The following is a 23,806-nucleotide window of genomic DNA, read 5'->3' on the forward strand; positions in this document are numbered from 1 at the left end:
AACATGTATGTGACATGGAAGAGTAACCCATGAGCCTAGCTCTCTGTGCATTTGCAGTCCAAAGCAAATCATAAACTATGCACAAATTTAGGGGGAGCTCTTGCATTTCACATACTTCTCAAAGCGACAATGTTTTTCACTCTTATTATCATTTGTCGAAGCTTTGAACTATATGTTGTCATCAATTACCAAAAAGGGGGAGATTGAAAGTGCAACTATCCCTGGGTGGTTTTGGTAATTCCTAACAACATATAGCTCATTGACCTAACATTATTCCAAGATTAATATTTCAGGAAAAGATCAATGAATGACATGGCATGGATGAGGAAAGTGGACCCCTCAAAATACTAAGGACAAAAAGATTGGCTCAAGCTCAAAGCTCAAGACTCTACATTTTATATTTTAGTGATCCAAGATCACATTGAGTCTATAGGAAAAGCCAATACTATCAAGGAGAGATGAGGTGTTGCTTGATGAGGTTCTTGCTTCATAGTGCTTAGTGATATGCTCCAAAACCCTCAACTACCTTCTCACATCCACGTATGACCTAAACCAAAAGTCAAACTCGGCCCCACCGATTCTTTCTATCCGGCGCCACCGAGTTCAGATGTCATAGCCACTGCCACAAACCCTAGGCAAATCGGTCTCACCGATAGGGATCTCAGTCACACCGAGATTGCAATGTAAACTCTCTGTTTCCCTTTTGTAACATTTCGGTCCCACCGAAATGAGCGATTGGTCCCACTGAGTTTACCTGACCAACTCTCTGGTTAGCTTATTACCAAAATCAGTCCCACTGAGTTTGTGTAATTGGTCACACCGAGATTACGTTATACCCTAACCCTAACCATATCGGTCCTACCGAGTTGCATCTCAGTCCCACCGAAGATCCTAACGGTCACTAGGTTTGCTAAATCGGCCCGACTGAGTTTCTCAATTCGGTCTCACCGAGATATGTAAATTGTGTGTAATAGTTAGTTTTTGTGTGGAGGCTATATATACCCCTCCACCCACTCTTCATTCATGGAGAGAGCCATCAGAACATACCTACACTTCCAATACACATTTTCTGAGAGAGAACCACCTACTCACGTGTTGAGGCCAAGATATTCCATTCCCACCATATGAATCTTGATCTCTAGCCTTCCCCAAGTCGCTTTCCACTCAAATCTTCTTTCCACCAAATCCATATCCTATGAGAGAGAGTTGAGTGTTGGGGAGACTATCATTTGAAGCACAAGAGCAAGGAGTTCATCATCAACACACAATTTGTTACTTCTTGGAGAGTGGTGTCTCCTAGATTGGCTAGGTGTCACTTGGGAGCCTCCGACAAGATTGTGGAGTTGAACCAAGGAGTTTTTAAGGGCAAGGAGATCGTCTACTTCGTGAAGATCTACCGCTAGTGAGGCAAGTCCTTCGTGGGCTATGGCCATGATGGGATGGACAAGGTTGCTTCTTCGTGGACCCTTTGTGGGTGGAGCCCTCCGTGGACTCGCGCAACCGTTACCCTTCGTGGGTTGAAGTCTCCATCAACGTGGATGTACGATAGCACCACCTACCGGAACCACGACAAAAACATCCGTGTCTCCAATTGTGTTTGAATTCTCCAAACCCTTCCCTTTACATTCTTGCAAGTTGCATGCTTTACTTTCCGCTGCTCATAGACTCTTTGCATGCTTGCTTGAATTGTGTTAAGATTGCTTGACTTGTGCTAAGATAGCTAAAATCTGCCAAAGACTAAAATTGGGAAAAGGATAGATTTTTAATTGGTCAAGTAGTCTAATCACCCCCCCTCTAGACATACTTTCGATCCTACAACCTCCTCGACCAGTAGCCGAGGAGTGTTTGTCTTACTTTATAAAGCCTTTATGAGGGCAAAGATTTACGACAAACAAGGAAATCTAGCCATATGGTTTTATAAACAAAGGTACACAGAGAGATATGTTATATTACTATTTAACTTAAGAAATGTCTTCCAAAGAAAATAGTCCCGCTATCGGTTCCTTTCGTTGGGTTGTTATGCTAAGCATGATCATGAAACCTCAACTCTATTGTAAGAGCAAAATATTGAGGATTTAGTTTGGGAGGCCAGTTACTAGCCCCCGGTAGTGTTCAGCGACAGTCGAGGTCAAGCCGTAAACACTTCGGCCAATGTTATGAATGGCCCGTCATTTAACACAGTCATCAGATCACTGACCAGTTTACGCTTATTGTGACAGTCAGTTTTCGGCTTTCTCCACTGAGGTTCTTAACCATGTGAGCTGAAGCACAATCGCAGTGGTTCTCCCTTTGCACACCTAGCCGAACAAAGCTGAACATAGGAGGCAACGCAGGAGCCAGGCAACCCAACTATTGACCGAAGACCCAATTCGAAACCGATGCATATATAGCAATATCCGAGAATGTTTTTTGCCGAATCTCTAAAGGTGTCTGGCGTTGCACTACGAGACTTGTCCTGAAAACACACAAATAGTTTGAAAGTGCCATAAGCTTGGAAAACCAAAAAACGTTAGTAAAAACTTGATGTCCGAACAAGATCAAGTGTCCGGTGCCAATCCGAAAATAGAAAAATAAATTGTGCTTCTGTCGTGCTTTAACATGACACATCCAATCTCAAGACTTCATGCGGGTCAGCCTACGGCTTCAAGCTCCTTATCCCAAAGGCGGAGTACTTCTCCGATGTCAGTTTAGCAAAGTAAACTCAAGCGGCTTTCAGAGAGAAGACATGCTATCCGGCTATTAACCATAAACTCGAGTCGAAAAAGGAGCGGTAGAAAAAGACTTTGCAACGACCAAGAATAAAACACATTTACTATAAAACAGCTCATATAAGTTTTAAGAGCCCCCAAGTGACTTGGGTAAAAGAATTTCATGTATAATGATTGTATGTACCGAAGTACTTATATCATATTTGTGTTCACTCAAACTTTAAACGCGTCTTCACCGACCGTCGGCTTCTCCCTCTTCGGCCAAGGGCCGAAAAGTGTCATGTACTCCACCTGTCGAGAGTATCGACGGTGTTTTCGATGACCAGGCAATCAGGCCATAAGGCTGTAACAGACAAAGCGCACTCAGGGAACTTATGCTATATTACTGACAAAGTGTAAGAAGCATCTTCGAAGAAAATAGTACCCCCACCGATACCTTTCTTCGGTGCTCATTATTACTATGAGACTTGTGCAATAGATTTTTTGTACACATGAATTCCGTCGTGTGCCGACCATGATTGAAAACAATAAGAGCGCTAGCTTTCGGCTTCACCCAGTCTGAGGTCAGAGCTCGGATGACCCGGTCGTGACAATCACAGAGGTGCTCCCTTTACTCCCTAGCCGAACAATCGGAACGTAGGGTTAAGCACAGGAGCCAGGCAACCCAGCTTGCAAATCGCTTAGGTCAATATGGTGCATATTGTGGCATAACACACGAACAAGGAACGAAGCCGTACAAGTATAATCATATGCAAGAGGAAAAGCTCCATCAAGGGAGCCCCCAAATAAACGGGGTATTTGAATATGCGTGTCACAAACAAAGTTTTGACAAGGAACTTTGTCACAAACAACTTTGTGCCGAAAAGTATAATGCTTGGTCGGACCAAACAAAATTTAAAACAGATAGTTTTTGAGCATGAAAGCAACTTAGCTGGTTAATGTGCTCGGTGTTGATGACGCGATTCGGACTTGTGACGGGAGGAAGACGCCCATTAATCTGTGACAGATCCGACAAGGTTCGCAGTCCTCGGCATGGCTGCGGTCCCAGCCCCCAGGCCCAAGGTGTCTGAGCAAGGAGTTCGGCACTCCGGAGTAGTGACCACCTAACGCAGTCAAAATCGATTACCTGCACACATAAAACAGTGCGGTCCAGGAAATAATAATAATATATATATAATCGTTGCATAATTGCTTTACGCAAAAATAATTTATTTAAAGAAATGTGGCCATCATTTGATAGACCCGTGTACAGATGATGGAACAAACCAGAGTAATAATTCCTTAAGAAAAATAAACCAACAAGCAAAAATTGTTAGGATTAATAGCACCTGGTTTATTTGTTGTAGCATTCCGAAGAAAAGCGACTCCCATAATCGGGAATCGATCCACACACCCATTGCCTAATGGGCGATAAAGCGATGGCCTGGTGATGCTGGCAAAGGTTGGCTTGCCGAGGCGAAGCCCTCGGTCCAGCTAACGTGACGAAGCTGGTCGGCTGGTGTCGGTGTCAAAACTGGCGGATCTCGGGTAGGGGGTCCCGAACTGTGCGTCTAAGGTGGATGGTAACAGGAGGCAGGGGACATGATGTTTTACTCACGTTCGGGCCCTCTTGATGGAGGTAAAACCCTACGCCCTGCTTGATTTATTCTTGATGATATGAGTATTACAAGAGTTGATCTACCACGAGATCAAAGATGCTAAACCCTAGAAGTTAGCCTATGGTATGATTGTATGTTGTCCTACGGACTAAAACCCTCCGGTTTATATAGACACCGGAGAGGGCTAGGGTTACACAAGGTCGGTTACAAAGGAGGAGATATCCATATTCGTACAGCCTAGCTTGCCTTCCATGCCAAGTAGAGTCCCATCCGGACACAAGACGAAGTCTTCAATCTTGTATCTTCATAGTCCAACAGTCCGGCCAAAGGATATAGTCCGGCTGTCCGGAGACCCCTAATCCCGGACTCCCTCAGTAGCCCCTGAACCAGGCTTCAATGACGATGAGTCCGGCACGCATTGTTGTCTTCGGCATTGCAAGGCGGGTTCCTCCTCCGGATACACCACAGAAGAGCTCGAATAAAAGGATAGTGTCCGACCCTGCAAAATAAGTTCCACATACCACCGTAGAGTTCCACAAATCTAATCTACTAACACGGTTTGGCAACATGACATCATGCCATGGCCTGGCGATTATTTGAACCGTTTTTCTTTAACTAGCCTCGCACATAACATGAGGTGGTTTCTTGACACATCTTGTCAAAGAAGAGATTGTGTCCCCCTTATTGCGGGATTCTCATCAATACGGGCGTGGGTAACCCAACCGCGCCATCAATTACGACGCTTGGGGATAAGCGAGTTTAGCCTGGCTAGTGGGGGTGCATAGTTTCGTCTGCCCTTATAAAGGGATAAGGTTTAACCTTTCTTCTACCCAAGCCTTCTTCCTCCTTGCTCATCCATTCTCGCGCACTCGACACCAACTGGGCGGCGGCCCCCGAGTTTTGATCCGGATTCCCCACGCGGCTCACCTCCTGGAAAGAGAAGGTCCTATCCTGGGGTCCATCGGTGGAGTTGGACGTACTCCAGAAATGTATCCGGCATATGGCAAGCAAGAAGCTCAAGCTTGTCAATGTAGTCCAGGTCATGCTCTTCCGTCGGATCCTCCCGTGCCAACAACGGGATTTCAATTTATGGGAGTTCGACCCGGCCCAGCACCAAACTCCGAGCAAGCTCTTCGACATGACGCACAAGGACGTCTGGAGGGTGCTGTTCAAGGGCACCGAGGTCCCTCCCTCTCTAACCGAGGACCGCGGGCTATGTGCGAAGCACCTGGCGAATCCGATGAGTTTTTACACCTGGTAGGATTTTTACTTCACATAGCTTGACCACGCGCGGGGTCTAAGCTCCCATGCCTTTGACAGGACTGGGTGGAGGCATCGGAGAAGATCAACTGTCCAGCCCCTCTGCCAGAAGACAATGCGGACGCTATCCTGACGGAGATGCTGACTCTGACTCCTTACGAGGTGCCGGAGAAGACCAAGAAGGCCAAGGGAACCCGGAAGTGTTCCCGGCGCCAGGTGATATCGGACTCATCGTCCGATAACTCCGCGACGCACTCCTCCCCCGAAGACAAGGAGGAAGAAGAAGATGCTCCCCCTTCAGTCGCAGGAGACAAGAAAAGGAAGGCCGCCCCAATTGGGGGGGCCGAAGGGTCCAAGAAGGGAAGGACTCTCCTTCCGGACTACTCCACCACCGCCGCCGAAGGCGAAGACGAGTGGCTGCTTAGGGCCAAGCCCCTGGCAAAGTCGTAAGTATTCGGATACTAGAGTAACTCATAGCATACCTTTATCGCACTACTTTTCCTAACGCCGAATTGTGATTATGCAGACCGCCACAAGCCCGTATCGACGTATCTTCGTTGGACGGCTCCCTGGGCTCGCCGGATATGGATAGCGATCCACTTCTGACCGCCACCTCCCCTGGCCCTACGGACAACGCCGAGGTGTTGTCTCAAGAAGCACCGGGTCGAGGGGAGACATCCCCGGAGGCGCCTCAAGGCGACCTTCCGGACTTCGGGTGCAGAGGGAGCAAGGCTCCCGAGGGCTCCGAGTTCGGCCCTCAGCCGAACACTGTGCCGGAACCTCCAGTGGTTTCGGACTCGGGCAGGCGGCTTCCTTCCAAAAGGGGCAAGACGCCTGCGCCAGTGACCTCTGTCCATCCAGAGGCACCAGACAATCTGCTGGGAGCGCTTCGCAGCGCTTCCATCGACGAAGAGCACCACACTATTATGAGTGCGGTGGTCCAGAAGGTTCAGTCCACCAAGAGTGGACTAACTGAAGCCTGTGCCAGCCTTCTGACAGGCTTTGAGGTAAGTGTTTGAAATATAAGAAAAATATTACCGCATAGACAGTAACCCCTGATGTTCTGTTCGGTGTTCACAAAGAAAAGCCGAATAGAGGATCAAACGATATTGCAGGAGTCTAATATAAGTATGTCTATATGCGTATGCAGGCTTCGCTGTTGACCTCTGCCGCACTGACTGCAGAGGTTGCCGTACTGAAGCAGGACCTCGAAGGGCCCAAGAAAGAGCTCGGCCTTGCTAAGAGGCAGCTCGAGGAGAACAAAGGTAAGTAGTACCTAGTCTATGGATATATATATATATATATATATAAAGAATGCGATTGCAAAATGGCAGGAATCATCGTAAATTTGCCAGGAGCCAAGACCGAGGTGGCGACCCTGAAGCAAGCACTATCCGAGGCCGAAAACAAAGCGGCCAAGGAGCACACCGAGCGGGAAAGTCAGGAGGCTCGGGTGGGCGAGGTGCAGCAAGAGCTCCACGCTCTCATGACGAGGCACGAGGCGTTGGAGCTTGACTTGAAGACGCGAGAGTCCGAGCTTGTCGCGGCCCTCGAGAGCGCAAAGAACGCCAAGGCCGAAGCCCAAAAGGCCCTCCAAGAGATTGATGCGATTAAGAAGATAGTGGCGGGTAAGGCATTCTATATGCAAAGCAAGCATGTGAAAGTAAATTACTTGTTACTTACCCGAATTCGGAGCTCTCCAGGAGCATTCACAGATTTGCCCCGTAGCATGTCGGATGCCACACAGTTTTATTGGGCCGAGAAGGGAAGCTCTACGGAGAAGTTGTTCTAGGCCCACTGGGACCGAACACCCAGTGCCTATGAGCGACCAGCTAAAGCAGCTGGTCGAGCTACACAAGGCGGCCGAACAGGCCATGAAGGGCTTTATAGTCCGGATGTGGCCTGGCGACGCCCTTCCCAACAGCTACTTCGGCCTGGTGAGGCGGCTTGTGGATGCCTGCCCACGGCTGGAAGTCATCAAGCGGTCCGTCTGCATCAAAGGTGAACGCCGAGCTTTCGCTCGTGTGAAGGTGCAATGGGCCAAGCTGGACGCCGTGAAGCTGATTAAGGAAGGGCCGTCGGCCGGCAAGGAGCATCGCGACCCCGAGATGTACTATGAGGGTGTCCTGAAGGGTGCTCGTCTTGTAGCAGACGAGTGTATGAAAGATGTAATATTTGAGTAAATTTTCTCGCGTGATCCTATATTATGAAAACATTTTCATATGCGCTATGCAATGCTTGTTTGAATTTAAAATATTACCATATGTTCGGCTGTTTATCAAATCTGAGAGATGGCTAGTCCTCGGCTTCTGTCCCGACGCCACGAGTGCTGGGGTGTTCGGGATAAACCTGAGCACTCTTGTTCCCATTGCTGGGTCCTTCGAGGGAGGTGCTCAGCACAACGAACAAGGCAATCAGACTATAATGTGTTATCACTCTCACTTAGCCATAGAATTCTATAATTTCAAATTTTGGCGAAGCCCCTAGTATTTGGAAGGCCGAATTCGGGGCACGATACACGCCTTAAGCCGGACAGGGTCGGCTCCTCGCTCTAAGCGGCATAAGTCTTTAGGGACTCGAAACCTCTCGAACAGCGACCAGTCTCTCGCTTTATCATGATAGTCAGTTTTAGCTTTCTCTACTGAGGTGCTTAGCCCAGCAGAACCGGGGCACAATCGCAGTAGTTCTCCCAGTGCTACCTTAGCCGATATAGCGGAACGTAAGGTACCAAAACATGGGAGCCGGGCAAACCCAACTATTGACCCAAGACATGATTCAGAGCTGATGCATATAATGCTATAAGTTCGGGGTGCCGCACTATCGAAAGTGTTCGGACTTCTCATGCCGTATAATGGGGTATGCTTAAGCCCCTAGCGTATTGGCCGTACCAGAGTGTACGGATGCTGGATGTCATGAATGAACATATATATAAAAAGGAAAATGCAATAATAGTCTTAATGCTATGCATTGTTTATTCAAAAAGGTGCGTTAAAGAGGAATGATACAGGTAGTGCGATAAGCAAAAAATAGGACTATGTCCCCTCCAAGGGCAAGCTGAGGAATAGTATTAAAGCAAGTATTTCACTCGTTATCGTAATCCACCTGGGAGTTCCGTGGTGTGACACAGCTTTCTGCCTCCTTGGTTGCTGCATCATGTGTTCGGCAATCATGCTGTCGGACAGGTTTCCAGAGATTAAAGTCCTGAAAGAGAAAAATAAAAAGGCAGGAAGCCCCTAGTGCGGTTTAAGCCGCGTCTTGGAGCGTGTCGTAGTCGTGCCCCCTCCTCACCTGTGCCCATGGTATTTTCAATGCATAATTATGTACGCGTGGCACGGATTTCGCCATTAGGCTGGGACCGGGGTAGGGGGCACATTGCTAGACGAGCTCGAAACGTGCCAGGCGGTCCAGTTGCCGATTACTCCGGGCGCGCTTGAAGGTGTCCGGGTCCTTAATAGCCGAACTAGTGGATTGCCTTAAGAGGCTGCTTTGCACTTTAGGTGCGAGGGCCGCAGTGTGCTCCTTCGTTCGGAGAGAGCGCTCTGTGTTTCCATTAACTGTAATGACCCCCCGAGGTCCTGGCATCTTGAGCTTGAGGTATGCATAATGCGGTACCACATTGAATCTCGCAAATGCGGTTCGCCCGAGCAGTGCATGATAACTACTACGGAATGGGACTATATCGAAGATTAACTCTTCGCTTCGGAAGTTATCCGGGGATCCGAAGACCACCTCCAGTGTGACTGAGCATGTGCAATGGGCCTCTACACCTGGTATGACGCCTTTAAAGGTCGTTTTTGTGGGTTTGATCCTTGAGGGGTCTATACCCATTTTGCGCACTGTGTCCTGATAAAGCAGGTTTAGGCTGTTGCCGCCATCCATAAGGACTCGAGTGAGGTGAAATCCGTCAATGATTGGGTCTAGGACCAGTGCAGCGAATCCTCCATGAGGATACTAGTGGGGTGGTCTCTGCGATCGAAGGTGATCGAATAGGAGGCCATGGGTTGAACTTTGGGGCGACTGGCTCCAACGCATATACGTCCCTGAGCGCCCGCTTCCGCTCCCTCTTGGGGATGTGGGTTGTGTATATCATGTTCACCATCCGCACTTGTGGGAGGAACCTCTTCTGTCCTCCGGTGTTCGGCTGCCAGGGCTCCTCCTCGTCATCTCTATGTGGCCCCTTATCTTTGTTTTCGGCATTTAACTTGCCGGTCTGCTTGAACACCCAACAATCCCTGTTGGTGTGATTGGCTGGCTTGTTGGGGGTGCCATGTATTTGACACGAGCGATCGAGTATACGGTCCAAACTGGACGGGCCCGGAGTGCTTCTTTTGAATGGCTTTTTCCGCCGACCGGGTTTAGAGCCTTTGAATCCGGCATTAACTGTCGTATCCTCGGTATTGTCACTGTTAATGCGGCGCTTATGTTTGTTGCGACATGACCTACCGTTGCCGTCATTGGTATCCGAAGTACCATGTTTCTTTGATATGTTATTGTTGCGAGCCAACCAGCTGTCCTCTCCTGCACAAAAGCGTGTCATGAGTGTCGTGAGGGCTGCCATAGATTTTGGCTTTTCCTGGCCAAGGTGTCGGGCGAGCCATTCGTCGCGGATGTTGTGCTTAAAAGCTGCTAGGGCCTCTACATCCGGACAGTCGATGATTTGATTTTTCTTTGTTAGGAACCGTGTCCAGAATTGCCTGGCTGATTCCTCTGGCTGCTGAATTATATGGCTCAAGTCATCGGCATCTGGCGGTCGCACATAAGTGCCCTGGAAGTTGTCAAGAAATGCGGCTTCCAGATCCTCCCAACAGCCGATGGACTCTGCTGGCAAGCTATTGAGCCAATGCCGAGCTGGTCCTTTGAGTTTGAGTGGGAGGTATTTAATGGCGTGTAGATCATCACCGCGGCCCATGTGGATATGCAGGAGGAAGTCCTCGATCCATACCGCAGGATCTGTTGTGCCATCGTATGATTCTATATTTACGGGTTTGAAACCCTCTGGGATTTGATGATCCATTACTTCGTCTGTGAAGCATAAGGGGTGTGTGGCGCCTCTGTACTGGGCTATATCGCGACGCAGCTCCAATGAGTCTTGCCCGCTATGTTCGGCCTGGCCGGATTTACTTTTACTGTATCCGGCGTGACGATTATCGTCTTGCGTAGTGGCGCGCCCTCGTGATCCATAGATTGATCTTGCATGTTCTGCTTTGTCCTCCAATACATCTCGCAGGTCTGGCATATTTCCCCATGCCTTTTTATTTGAATGGCGTCGGGGTGCAGGCTGAGCTTTTGGGTGGAATGCCTCACTATCGCGGCCATGAGTTGGCCGATCAGCCGTGTCATACGCTTCCTCCTCCAGTCGAGGTAGCAGCCTGCATTTTGGGTAACTCTTGGAGGGGCGTTCGAGTTTACATTCCTCGGCCGCAAGGACTTCAGTCCATCTGTCAACTAGCAAATCTTGATCAGCTTGAAGTTGCTGCTCCTTTTTCTTAAGGCTATTTGCCGTGGCTATAAGCCGGCGCTTGAAGCGCTCTTGTTCGACGGGATCCTCTGGCACAACGAATTCGTCATCATCGAGGCTTGCCTCGTCTTCAGAGGGAGGCATGTAATTATCATCCTCCGCCTCTCTGTCTGCCGCTCTCTCTGGAGGGCTGGCTTCTCCATCCTCCTGCCCTAAATCGTGCTGGAGGGGATTGTTGCCGTCCTCGGCACTGTCCGGAGTGCTGTTATCTCCCGTGCCGGTATCACCACTCTTGCTTTGGCGGGACTTAGAATGGCGCCGCTGACGTCGGTGCTTGGGTTGCTTCTTGGAGGGGTCATCATCCGCTGTCTCGTCGTCATTGCCTTCTTTGGGTGTGTCCACCATGTATATATCGTATGATGAGGTGGTTGTCCAGTGCCCTGTAGGCAGTGGTTCCTCTTCATCTCCCGCATCGTCGTCCATACAGTCGATGTTTTCGGAGTCGAAGTCGAGCATGTCGGTTAAGTCATCGACAGTGGCTACTAAGTGGGTGGTGGGTGGGCGGCGAATTTCTTCGTCATCCACATCCCAATCCTGCCGGGCATAGTTTGACAGGGATTCTCCTGACAAGGAGAGAGACCTTAATGAGTTCAGTATGTCACCAAAGGGCGAGTGCCGGAAAACATCCGCGGAGGTAAACTCCATGATCGCCGCCCAATCGGATTCGATACGAACGAGCGCAGGCGGTTCGGAGTCCGTGGCCGGAGAAGGGTCCGGCAGTTTGACAACACGACTCTTGTGCGGGGTAAGGTCGATGTTCGGCTTGATCGCCGCTGAGGATGAGGCCTCCGTGGTGGGGTCTATCCACCCATCCATGGATGTCAGTGTTCTGGGAACGGGGGTCCCCAGAATTGCCTGCCTGCGGCCTGCGGCGTGGCTCAAAGGGGGGCCCAGCACGGCCCATCTTCATCAACACAGACCCAAGACCCTCGCGAGGGGCCAAGCCTCGCGGGGCGGACGACACGGAGCTTCCTCAGGCACGACTTCACCAGGCTGGCTCACGAGGAGGCAGAGAGATCAAGGCGGGGTACCTCACGAGGTGCCCGTGACGCAAGCCATGACGACCAAGGGCGCCAGGCGGGCGCCAGCCCGCGCAGTGTCCTCCTTTCCCCTTTGGTGCAAAGGGGGCAAGCGCAGCCGTGGAGTACTGAGGCATCAGGCAAAGGTTGCCATTTCGGTGCAACAAGACCAAGACCAGGAGGACCGCAAGACGGAGGTCATCGTGGAGCCCAAGACGGCGTCACCACCAGAGCTTTGTGTAGGCGAGGACCAACTTTAGTCAGGATAAGTGTACTAGATGTTCCCCTTCAAAATGGCCAATTGTTGGAGCCCTTCCCGCTCAATATTTGGGAAGAGGCCCAGGGCCATTGCCTATAAATAGGACTAGCCACCCACAAGGATCGAGGTTCGGGTTCGAGGTAAAAGGAAGGTTAGAGACAGAGATCTAGGATCAAGGATCGGATCGAAACCAAAGAGAGAGAAGGGTGACTGAACTCCTCCTAGCAGTTCGTCCCCCCCAGCAAAGAGCAGACCCTCGCCAGGCTGTTCTTCCTTGTATTGTTCATCATCATCAGCCCAAGAGGCAATCCACCACACCACACATTGGAGTAGGGTATTACACCACAACAGTGGCCCGAACCAGTATAAACCCTGTGTCTCTTGTGTTGCTCTTTCCTTAGCTTAGATCTTAGCAAGGCGGAGGGGTGCAGGTAGGTAGAAGGCGAAATCTCCGCGCGCACCCCAGTGTTCGAACCTCAAGGGTCTGTCGGAACCCGAAATCCGACATTTGGCGCGCCAGGTAGGGATGCGCTGGGATCCACCTTCTATCGCTTCGTGCCCCGTCGCGTCGTCATCACCATGTCCGGCGACCAAGCGGGCAACCCAGATCCATGGGCGGCATGGCCCGCCCGTGCAGAGCCGCACGCCTTGGGCGACCCCGTGCCCCAGGCAGCTCGCGGTCCGCAGGGCGCTGCGGGCCGCGGGCGACGCGGACAGGCTTCGACAGCTCTCACACCGCGGCAAGCATGGTCGGCAGCAAGGGCCTCCAATCACGCCGCGACCACGACACGGTACACCCGCCGGGAACATGCGAACTCGAGGGCCGCACTCATGGTGGCTCGAGAGCTGCTCCAGTGCAGGCTGCTGGAGGGCGGCCACGACGTGCTGCTGGAGCGGGTGGCAGAGCTCCTGGGCTTTGCCGCCTCGAGGGCTCACCCCTTCTGCACCCAGCTCCCATCTCAAGCCCAGGGCGGCCCGCGCGGGGGCTCCGCGCGCGCCCGCGGGCTCCAAGGCTACTCCAATGCCAGCGAAGCTGTCGGCACCGGACCGGCAGCGGCGCTACCCCCGCTCCCGGTCCGCGAAGAAGAAGGACTCGACGCGACCCACGGCCCCAGTGGACAGCCGCGCTACCACCCCACGATGGGCGCGTCAAGCAGAGTTGCGTGGCACGCAGAGCACTACGGCATGGCCTTTGGGATGACGGCGCTAGAAGAATATGTGCCCCTCATGATGGACCAAGGACACCCTTACCAAGGCGAACAAGGCTCGCTCCTCAGCCCGAGCTGGGGGGATGAGGCGCCAGAAGCTGAGCCCTTCTAGGAGCCCCAGGACGGTCCCACTGGCCATGCTGGAGGCAACGATTATCGGGTACCGCTAATTCCTCAAGAGCAAGCATACGCTAATCATGGATCACAGGAGGTGTAGGTCGCCACAGCGAGCAGCAGCCCCGCTCCCACAGTCTCCAACCCCTCGGGAGGAGGGCGCAGGGGGCTGTAGGAGAGGGGCCGAGATCCACCATCACCACCGCGGCATTCGGAGCAAGGTGTTCTCAGGAGGTAGGCCCTCTGCTGGGGAGGTGCCTCAGGGCCTGCCCCTGGCGGAGGACCCGTGGTCGTCGGGGGAACCGCTGGCGACCGCTCTACCCCATCGGCGGCGTCCTGGTTTCCGGTCGTCGTTGATGGCACTAGAGTGTGGCGCAAGGCGGGGCCCTCGTCTGGTGATATGAAGCAAGGCCAGTTCTTGTGAAGAAGGCCCAGTGCCTATGAAGCTTGCCGCCCCGTGACACTCTCACGTAATAATGAGTGGGGCTGTACACGCCCCAGAGTCTCAGGGGTGCCGGCCTCAGGCCTTGGGGCTCCCTCCCACGCCCACTGGCAGCACTTAGCTCCGCGCTGGTGAAAAGACGTCCAAGACTAGATTAGGTGCCGGACGCGGCCTTTTGTCTGCTTTCGTTGCTTTTCCCTTTGGTTGTCGCTTTCCCCCGCTGGATTCAAGTTGGATTCGAATTTGAGATTTGCGTGTGTTCGGGGAAGGGGTGCTTAGTCTCGTTCGAGCATTTCCTCGCGTTTTGGTTACCACTTCGCCTCAGCTGCCTCCCCTCGTGAGCCCCTCGCGAGCCGGGTCAGGCCTAGCTTGCGCGCAGCCCAGACTGCCGCCGCCGTGTCCTCTCAGGCAGGTGTTTTACTGTAGGTCCTACGGATTCAATCAGGGAACACTCGGGACACCACAGCCTCCCACAACACCAACGAATGTCAAGAGCTCCGAGCCGTGCGAGAAGGAAGGATCGGCCGTCGCCCCGACCGCGGTGACCGGGGCTATGGTCAAGGAGGAGGAAGGAACGCAGGACGCTGGGAAGACCGTGGTCCGCGCCAAGGGTGGCGCGATCAACCTCGCGAGGATCGCTGGCAAGATCCACCTCGCGAGGGAGACTGGAGGGATCAGCCTCGCGAGGATCGCCCGCAAGGCAGCGCAGGCCTCCCTCCGCTGCCGCGGCAGCCAAGGAGGAACGAGGACCGCCACCAGGACGAGGGGGCTGGGGGCTTCCAGGAGCCGCGCGGGATCGCCTGCATCCTGGGCGGGGCTCAAGCCCCAGCCTCTCAACGCATCTTCAAGCAGTTCTCCCGCAAAGTGAATGCAGCCCTCCCCAAGCTCGAAGCCATGCGCCCTCTCAGGTGGTCGGCGTGCGCCATCACGTTCAGCTCAGCAGATCAGCTCAAGTGTGCGGCTACAGCCGGAGTCCTCCCGATGCTTTGTTCCCCAATCATCAGCAACGTGGTGGTCACCAGGACCCTCATCGATGGCGGGGCAGGGCTCAACGTCCTGTCCGTGGAAACATTCAACAATCTCCAAGTGCCCTACAGCCAGCTTCAGCCAACCAAGCCTTTCTTCGGAGTCACCGACGGCTCCACGGTCCCGATTGGGCAGGTCCGCCTCCCTGTCACCTTTGGGGCACGCGACAACTACCGCACCGAGCTCATCGATTTCAATGTCGCTCATATTCGCCTGCCGTACAACGCCATCCTTGGGTACCCAGCGCTGGCCAAGTTCATGGCCGTAACTCACCACGGCTACAACGTCCTCAAGATGCCAGGAAGTGGCGGAGTCATCACGGTGCCCTGTAAGAGAAGGACGCAGTGTGTTCCCTGGAGCGAGCCTTTCGGGCCGCGTCACTGGAAGACCCGGATCACGGAAGCAGGAGGCTTCCCGAGACCGCCCCCAAGAAGAAGAAGACACTGTCTGGCCCGGCCCCTCAGGAGGCAGGCCCCTCTGGGCCTGCGCCTACCTAGGGGGAACCTCCTTCCATCGCATAGGAAAGCGCGCCCAGTGCCCTCCTCAGGCAGGGCTCGGGGGCTCTCCCCTGGAGGGCCACCGACCTGGCTAGGGTCACGAGGGAGGCGCTTGGGCACCACATGGAGGCGTGTTTCGAAGCACGTTTCCCTCAAGAAGGAGTAAGGCAAGGAGAGCCAGACCCTCAGGAGTTCGTCAGCAAGGCCATTCAGGAGCTACAGGAGTCAAGAGTCATGAAAGGCGGCCGCCGCCTACCAGCAGTGGCTCCCCATCCAGGCGAGAATGGTGGGCTGCGCGTCTGCATCGACATACCAGGGCTCAATCGAGTCGCCTCTCTGGAGCGCCTCTAGCCCTCGCGAGTGGGGCGCTGCGGAGGTCCACCCCACAGCTACGTTCGCATGCCTTACGGCTTACCGAATGCGGCTGCCACGTACCAGCGCCTCATGAGGGGCATCATGGAGGCACAAGAGGCCAGGCGTTCTGCAGCCCTGGTGGAGATGGAGATGGTCCGCGAGGAGCCACCAGCGCCTCCGGAGCCTCCCGAGCCCCCTAGGCCTGGGGGCTCGTGAGGGTCGGCTTCCGCAGCCCACCGAGTCTGCTACACCAATAGTCCTTCATCCTCAACATCATCAGGTGACATCTTACAAGTTTCATTTCCAGCTGGGAGCGCCCCCCCAGGGCTGCATTATTCCCAGGCCGCGTGGGTCCGTCCCTGCGGCATGTATCCCTTTTATTTCATGTTGTTAGCTTACCTTGTTGGGGGCGCCCCTCGGGCTGCATCATCCCCAAGTCGCTCGGGCCTGACCCAGTGATGTTCGCCTTTCCAGCATCTATTTGAATGAATCCACTCCTTCACGGCTAATGTGTTTGACCTAGTTGCCCGCTCAACTGACGCCAACTGACGGAACTGCTCCCAAACGGCATGACGCTTGCGCATGGGTCCGTCCCTGCAACGCCGACAAACCTGAATGGCTGAGCTCTGGCCGCGGCAGCCCCGCATGGCGCCACCTCGTCAAGCCTTCAGTGCCTCATCGCCCCTCGGAAGCAACCAACGGCTGACTGTCAATTGTCATGGCAACCCCTCATTCTTTCTATGATGGGTTTACAGGATCTCCTAAAGGAGCCGCATCAGGCGAGGCCCTTGCGGTGTCTCCTTCACTCTCATCCGCGCGAACCGCTTGCACGTTAAAGGGGGGGTGCCTGAGCATCGCGACTCAGGGCTCCTACTGGCTCTCCAGCCCTCACCCTCTGGCCTTGTCCACGGCATCGCGACCTGGCATACCAGCAACGGCTGAGACTCGCTCGAGGGCCGGGACCCGAGGATGTAGAACAGAAAGGGGAGCAAAGGCGAGAGGGGAGGGACACGCGAGGACCTCGCCAAGCAGCCTCACGCCTGCCGATGCACGGAGCCGGTGACACACCAGAGAGCGACCCCTGATTCTCGAGATAAGTCACCACCAGGAAGCGCCAGCTACCGTGGCACCATCCCCGCACCTAATGCAATCCCGTGTTAGCGATGCCGCTCTCCTTTCTCACCAAACGACGGCTGCTTGAGCGCCAAAGGGGACCTCCTGAGCATCGCGACTCAGGGCTCTTACCGGACTCCGGGTCGCTCACCTCCTGGCCTTGACCACGGCATCGTGACCTGGCATACTAGCGACGGCTGAAGCCGCCTTGGGACTGGGACCTGTCGGCGCAGAGCACCAAGCCTTCATGAGGTTCGAAAGGGAGAACTGAGCTAAGATGGAATGAGCAACTCGCACAATTCTACGACAAGGGTTATATTAACAAAACAGGATCACAGGCACCTTACAAGCCCCCACGGGATGCATCTTTGATTCCTCGCAGGGAACAGATCCTAAAAGGATGCTAACTATGCGCGCCCCTGCAAAAGACGCCATCATCAACAGTGGGCCATCAAGCACCGGTGCCAACCCCATCCAGATCAGAGGCGGCGACGGCCTGACAAGCTCGCCCTGCTCCAGGAGTGGTGCCGGCTCGGGGGCTCGTAGCTGTCGTCGCTCGTCTCCGGAATCGCAAAGAGCTCGCCGGAGTCGCTTGAACCTCCGCCGCCTCCGCCGCCTGAGGAGCCGCCAAGGGAGCGGTCGGCGGGCCCAGTCCTCGCCGCAGCAGGGTCCCGGCCACCTCTCCCGGGGCAGCACTCCAGCCGACGCCCGTTCGCGTTGAAGACCTTGAAGAACATCACCGAAGCACTGTCATACTCCAAGTGGATCATGAAGGAGCCACTTGTCCTGCAAACCCGGGAGACTTCGCTCCAGCCTCGAGTCATGAAGACCTCGCCCGGGGCGATGACCGCGACCTCTTCCTTGGTCGCGAGGGTGCTGCAATCGGCGTGCTGCAGCCAAAGCTCCAGGAGTTCTCCCTGCGAGATGATGGAGGCGAAGAAGGGAGGAAGGCGAATCCAAGACTGAGGAGGCATGGCGGCGTGGAGCACAAACTCTCGGGAGGAGCCCTCGGTGTGGACCCCAGGGGGGACGACCCACACCTTCGTGACCCGTCGGCGCCGACGGCGGCACCGCCCGTGGCGATCAGCATCAACTCCTTCAGGGCCCTCGATGTGAGCATACAAGGGAAGCGGGAACCCCGGCGGTGCCCGCTCACCAGGGCCTCGACACCACCTGATGGGCCCCCTCGTCCGGGCCGCGGAGTGTGAGTCGTTTCTTCGGCGGGAGCGGGTCTGGTTCCTCTCGGGGAGCCTTTCCCTTCTCTGCCATCGAGAACCAGCGGATCGGAGCCATCGCAGCAAGACGGAGCAAGGACCGGGAAGAAGGAGAAGCAAGAAGGGATGGACTGGAAGGGCACGCGCCGTTCCGTACTTATGGCCGGCGAAGGCCAACCGCCGACCTCCATGATCGCAGGTAATCATGACCCGCTTTGCATGCAGGGGCTTGTCCAATCCATGCAGTCGCCGAGGCGCCATGGGGAAGTGGAGACGCCCCCGTCCAATCAACCGCCATGCAGCGCCCAAGACCGCAGGCTGTTAGGGCCCGCGGCGCTTCGCCCTTGCCCTTCCGCATCCCTGCACGGCCAAGTCCGGGCGCGCCTTGGGCCCGGGGGCTACTGTCGGCGTTCTAGGAATGGGGGTCCCCAGACTTGCCTGCCTGCGGCCTGCGGCGTGTCTCAAAGGGGGGCCCAGCACGGCCCATCTTCATCAACACAGACCCAAGACCCTTGCGAGGGGCCAAGCCTCGCGGGGCGGACGACACGGAGCTTCCTCAGGCACGGCTTCACCAGGCTGGCTCGCGAGGAGGCGGAGAGATCAAGGCGGGGTACCTCACGAGGTGCCCATGATGCAAGCCATGACGACCAAGGGCGCCAGGCGGGCGCCAGCCCACGCAGTGTCCTCCTTTCCCCTTTGGTGCAAAAGGGGCAAGCGCAGCCGTGGAGTACCGAGGCATCAGGCAAAGGTTGCCGTTTCGGTGCAACAAGACCAAGACCAGGAGGACCACAAGACGGAGGTCATCGTGGAGCCCAAGACGGCGTCACCACCAGAGCTTTGTGCAGGCGAGGACCAACTTTAGTCAGGATAAGTGTACTAGATGTTCCCCTTCAAAATGGCCAATTGTTGGCGCCCTTCCCGCTCAATATTTGGGAAGAGGCCCAGGGCCATTGCCTATAAATAGGACCAGCCACCCACAAGGATCGAGGTTCGGGTTCGAGGTAAAAGGAAGGTTAGAGACAGAGATCTAGGATCAAGGATCGGATCGAAACCAGAGAGAGAAGGGTGACTAAACTCCTCCTAGCAGTTCGTGCCCCCCAGCAAAGAGCAGACCCTCGCCAGGCTGTTCTTCCTTGTATTGTTCATCATCATCAGCCCAAGAGGCAATCCACCACACCACACACTAGAGTAGGGTATTACACCACAACGGTGGCCCGAACCAGTATAAACCCTGTGTCTCTTGTGTTGCTCTTTCCTTAGCTTAGATCTTAGCGAGGCGGAGGGGTGCAGGTAGGTAGAAGGCGAAATATCCGCGCGCACCCCAGTGTTCGAACCTCAAGGGTCTGCCGGAACCCGAAATCCGACAATGGATGACGCAACTAGCTCCGAACTGAGGGTCGAAGCAGCTACCGGTGCGATTTCTCGAACACTGTCCAATGGTAGAGCTAAATCGTACTCATCGTGACCGCGCGACGCACAAGGCAGGGGCTCAAATCCGTCGAAGATCAAGTCTCCGCGGATATCGGCTGTGTAATTTAAGCTTCCAAACCTGACCTGGTGGCCAGGGGCGTAACTTTCGATCTGCTCCAGATGGCCAAGCGAGTTGGCCCGCAGTGCAAAGCCGCCAAACACAAAGATTTGTCCGGGGAGAAAAATCTCACCCTGGACTACATCATTATCGAATATCGTAGGAGCCATCAAGCCTAACAGCGATGACACAGAGGAACTCTCAATGAAAGCACCAATGTCGGTGTCAAAACCGGCGGATCTCGGGTAGGGGGTCCTGAACTGTGCGTCTAAGGCGGATGGTAACAGGAGGCAGGGGACACGATGTTTTACCCAGGTTCGGGCCCTCTTGATGGAGGTAAAACTCTACGTTCTTCTTGATTTATTCTTGATGATATGAGTACTACAAGAGTTGATCTACCACGAGATCGAAGAGGCTAAACTCTAGAAGCTACCCTATGGTATGATTGTATGTTGTCCTACGGACTAAAACCCTCCGATTTATATAGACACCGGAGAGGGCTAGGGTTACACAAGGTCGGTTACAAAGGAGGAGATATCCATATTCGTACTGCCTAGCTTGCCTTCCACGCCAAGTAGAGTCCCATCCGGACACGATACGAAGTCTTCAATCTTGTATCTTCATAGTCCAACAGTCTGGCCAAAGGATATAGTCCAGCTGTCCAGAGACCCCTAATCCCAGACTCCCTCAGCTGGTGATGCCAAAGTCACCGGAGTATGTGGATGAAGAAATAGCCAAGTCCCTGGTCTAGCCGAGGTGATGGAGCAGGCCGGTGAGGAGTTGTTGTAGCTGCCATGTCAGCCGAGGTGTTGAAGTAGTTCGGTGTGATGGACATTGGCTCGAAGAAGCAATAGTGCGGCCATGCCGACCGAGGTCGTAACTTGTGACGCGGCCAATGCTGGTCTGATGAAGTGACCATGCGGCGATGCCGGTGTGCCTGCTCCGTGTAATCCGTAGGGCGGCGATGTTGGTGATGATTTATCCTTGGCGATTATGAACTCTTATTCGGATCGCCGAGGTGAGGATCCAAAGAAGTTGAGCTCGGCTAAAAAAGCGACAACATGTCTAGCGCAGGTCGGCAATCGTGGAGCTATATTGTCGGACTAGTTTGACACCAGCGTGATGGCAAAGATTACCTCATAGGAGGATGAAAATTTTATGGGCGCGTTTTAAAAACAACGCACAATACCTTAGAAGAAAATTCTTTTTTAAAAAGGTTGTCAAATACACGTTCATAAAGAAACATGAATTCGGGTTGGATCCGTATTTGCGCAGAAAACATATCTGAAAAGTGATGCACTAATTGGAAGGTTCCTGGAGTTTGGACAGTTGGATAGAGCTGAAATTTTCAGGCGGTTGGATCTTCCAAAGGACTTACGAGATGGGCTCTGGAGACCACGCCCTAAACTTGTCCAGATTCCCGTCTGGATTTGACAGGGCTCCAGTATATTGTAGATTGTCAGAGATTCCTCCATCAGAACTCGACGAAATTTTCCAGGGTTGTTGTAGAATCGATTCCACACAATTTCACCAACGCGGTCGTTAAAATGACACTCGAGGAGGCGGTGGCGGCGGATACGCGTTCGCTGTCCAGAAAAACAGCACGGTCGCCCGAGGGCAATGTTGACGTTGAGCCCCCAAGCTCCATGGACGATTCCTCCATGATCTTGATAGAGATTGGAGTTGGTGTTGATAAAGGCCCTCGTCCGAACATGACGATCGGAGGCAGGGCACAGTCCTCGGTCAAGCCAAGGTAGCCAGTGGAGCCGGTGACGAAGATGTCGACGTCGTAGTCAATCTGCAGACGAGCCATCAATCCTTTAGCCGATCACATAGCGGAACTCTCAATGAAAGCACCAATTTCGGTGTAAAAACCGATGGATCTCGGGTAGGGGGTCCCAAACTGTGTGTCTAAGGAGGATGGTAACAGGAGGCGGGGGACACAATGTTTACCCAGGTTTGGGCCCTCTCAATGGAGGTAATACCCTACTTCCTGCTTGATTGATCTTGATGATATGAGTATTACAAGAGTTGATCTACCACGAGATCGTAGAGGCTAAACCCTAGAAGCTAGCCTATGGTATGATTGTTTGTATATCTATCGACTAGCCTGGCCCTGGTTTACATAATGCACCAGAGGCCTAGGATAACAAGAGTCCTGGCCAAATACGCCAGTGGGGGAGGAGTCCTTGTCTTGACAACCAAGTCTTGTGGAATCTTCCTTGTATGCGGAAGCTGTCCGAACTGGCCCATGAGTATACGGCCATGGGGGTCCTCGGCCCAATCTAACTGACCGGGAGACGACGTGGTGAGTACCCCTAGTCCAGGACACCGTCAGTTACATAGAGTCGGTTACAAGGGAGGAGATCTACATATCCGTATTGCCTAGCTTGCCTTCCACGCCAAGGAGAGTCCCATCCGGACACGGGACAAAGTCTTCAATCTTGTATCTTCATAGTCCAACAGTCCGGCCAAAGGATATAGTCTGGCTATCCGGAGACCCCCTAATCCAGGACTCCCTCAGTAGCCGCTGAACCAGGCTTCAATGACGATGAGTCTGGCGCGCAGTATTGTCTTCGGCATTGCAAGGCGGGTTCCTCCTCCGAATACTCCATAGAAGATTTTGGACCCTAGGATAGTGTCTGGCCCTGCAAAATAATTTCCACATACCACCGTAGAGAGAATAATATTCCCACAAGTCTAATCTGCTGACGTGTTTTGACAGCAAGACGTTACGTCATGGCCCGGTCATTATTCGAACCGTTTTTCTAAACCAGGATCGCACATATCATGAGGCAGTTTTCTTGACATGTGTTGTCGAAGCAGAGATCGTGTCCCCCTTATTACAGTATTCTCATCAATACGGACGTGGGTAACCCACTCGTGCCCGTTGGTATGACTCGTTGATTTTAGGCGAGTCCAAAACAGCCGCGAGGAGGACGCTTAACAGTCACCCTTTTTATAAAGAGGCCAAGACCTGTCCATTTTTCCTCTCGCGCTCAATCGAATCCTTCCCCCACCTCGAGTTCCAACACCCCAGGCTCAGGTCAGGCGCTTCGGACCTTCAACCATGTCCGGATCCAACCTCCAAGGTCGGTGGATGCCTTCCTCTGTCACAGAGGAGGACATCAAGAAGTCGAGAGAGGCCAGATATCTGACCGCTGAAATCTCGCATAGGATGCCCGCCCGAGGGCAGGTCATCCCCACTCTCGAACCCAACGAGAGTGTTGTGTTCATCTCTCACTTCCTCCGAGGACTAGGTCTCGCTCTAGACCCCTTTTTTAGGGGGCTCATGTTCTATTACGGGCTGGATTTCCATCATTTGGCCCCGGATTCCCTCCTTCACATCTCGTCATTTATCATTGTATGTGAGGCCTTCCTTCGCATTACCCCTCATTTCGGCTTGTGACTCAAGACTTCAATGTGAAGCCGAAGATGATCGAGGGGCGGCACACAGAGTGCGGAGGTGGCGTAATAAGCAAAAGCGCTGATGCTCCATGGCCAGAGGGTTCCTTCCTAGAGGTGTCCAGTTTGTGGCAGCAAGAGTGGTTTTATATCATAGCTCCTCGGAGTGCCAAGTGGATAGCCGCCCCTGCCTTTCGCTCGGGCCCCCCACCACAACTGACGTCATGGATCAGCGAGGGGCTAAACTGGGGTCTAGTAAAGGATGTGTCAATATTGCAAAGTCGCATCCGAGATCTCATTGAGAGAGGCGTCAACCTGGTCACGGTGATGTAGGTCATGCTAGTTCGCCAGGTCCCGCCTTGCAAACATAGACCTCTTCGGTTGTGGGAGTTTAACCCGGAGGGACCGCGAATCATTCAGCACTTCCTCGGCATGACGCTCGAGGAGATGTACAAGTTGTTCTTCGGACCACAAATAAAGTGTTCGGACACCACCGAGGATGCGGGTACTGAGCTGTAATCGCCCGGATACCCAAGTAAGTAA

Source organism: Triticum aestivum, chromosome 1A (assembly GCF_018294505.1).
Source record: "Triticum aestivum cultivar Chinese Spring chromosome 1A, IWGSC CS RefSeq v2.1, whole genome shotgun sequence".
Taxonomy (NCBI): Eukaryota; Viridiplantae; Streptophyta; class Magnoliopsida; order Poales; family Poaceae; genus Triticum; species Triticum aestivum.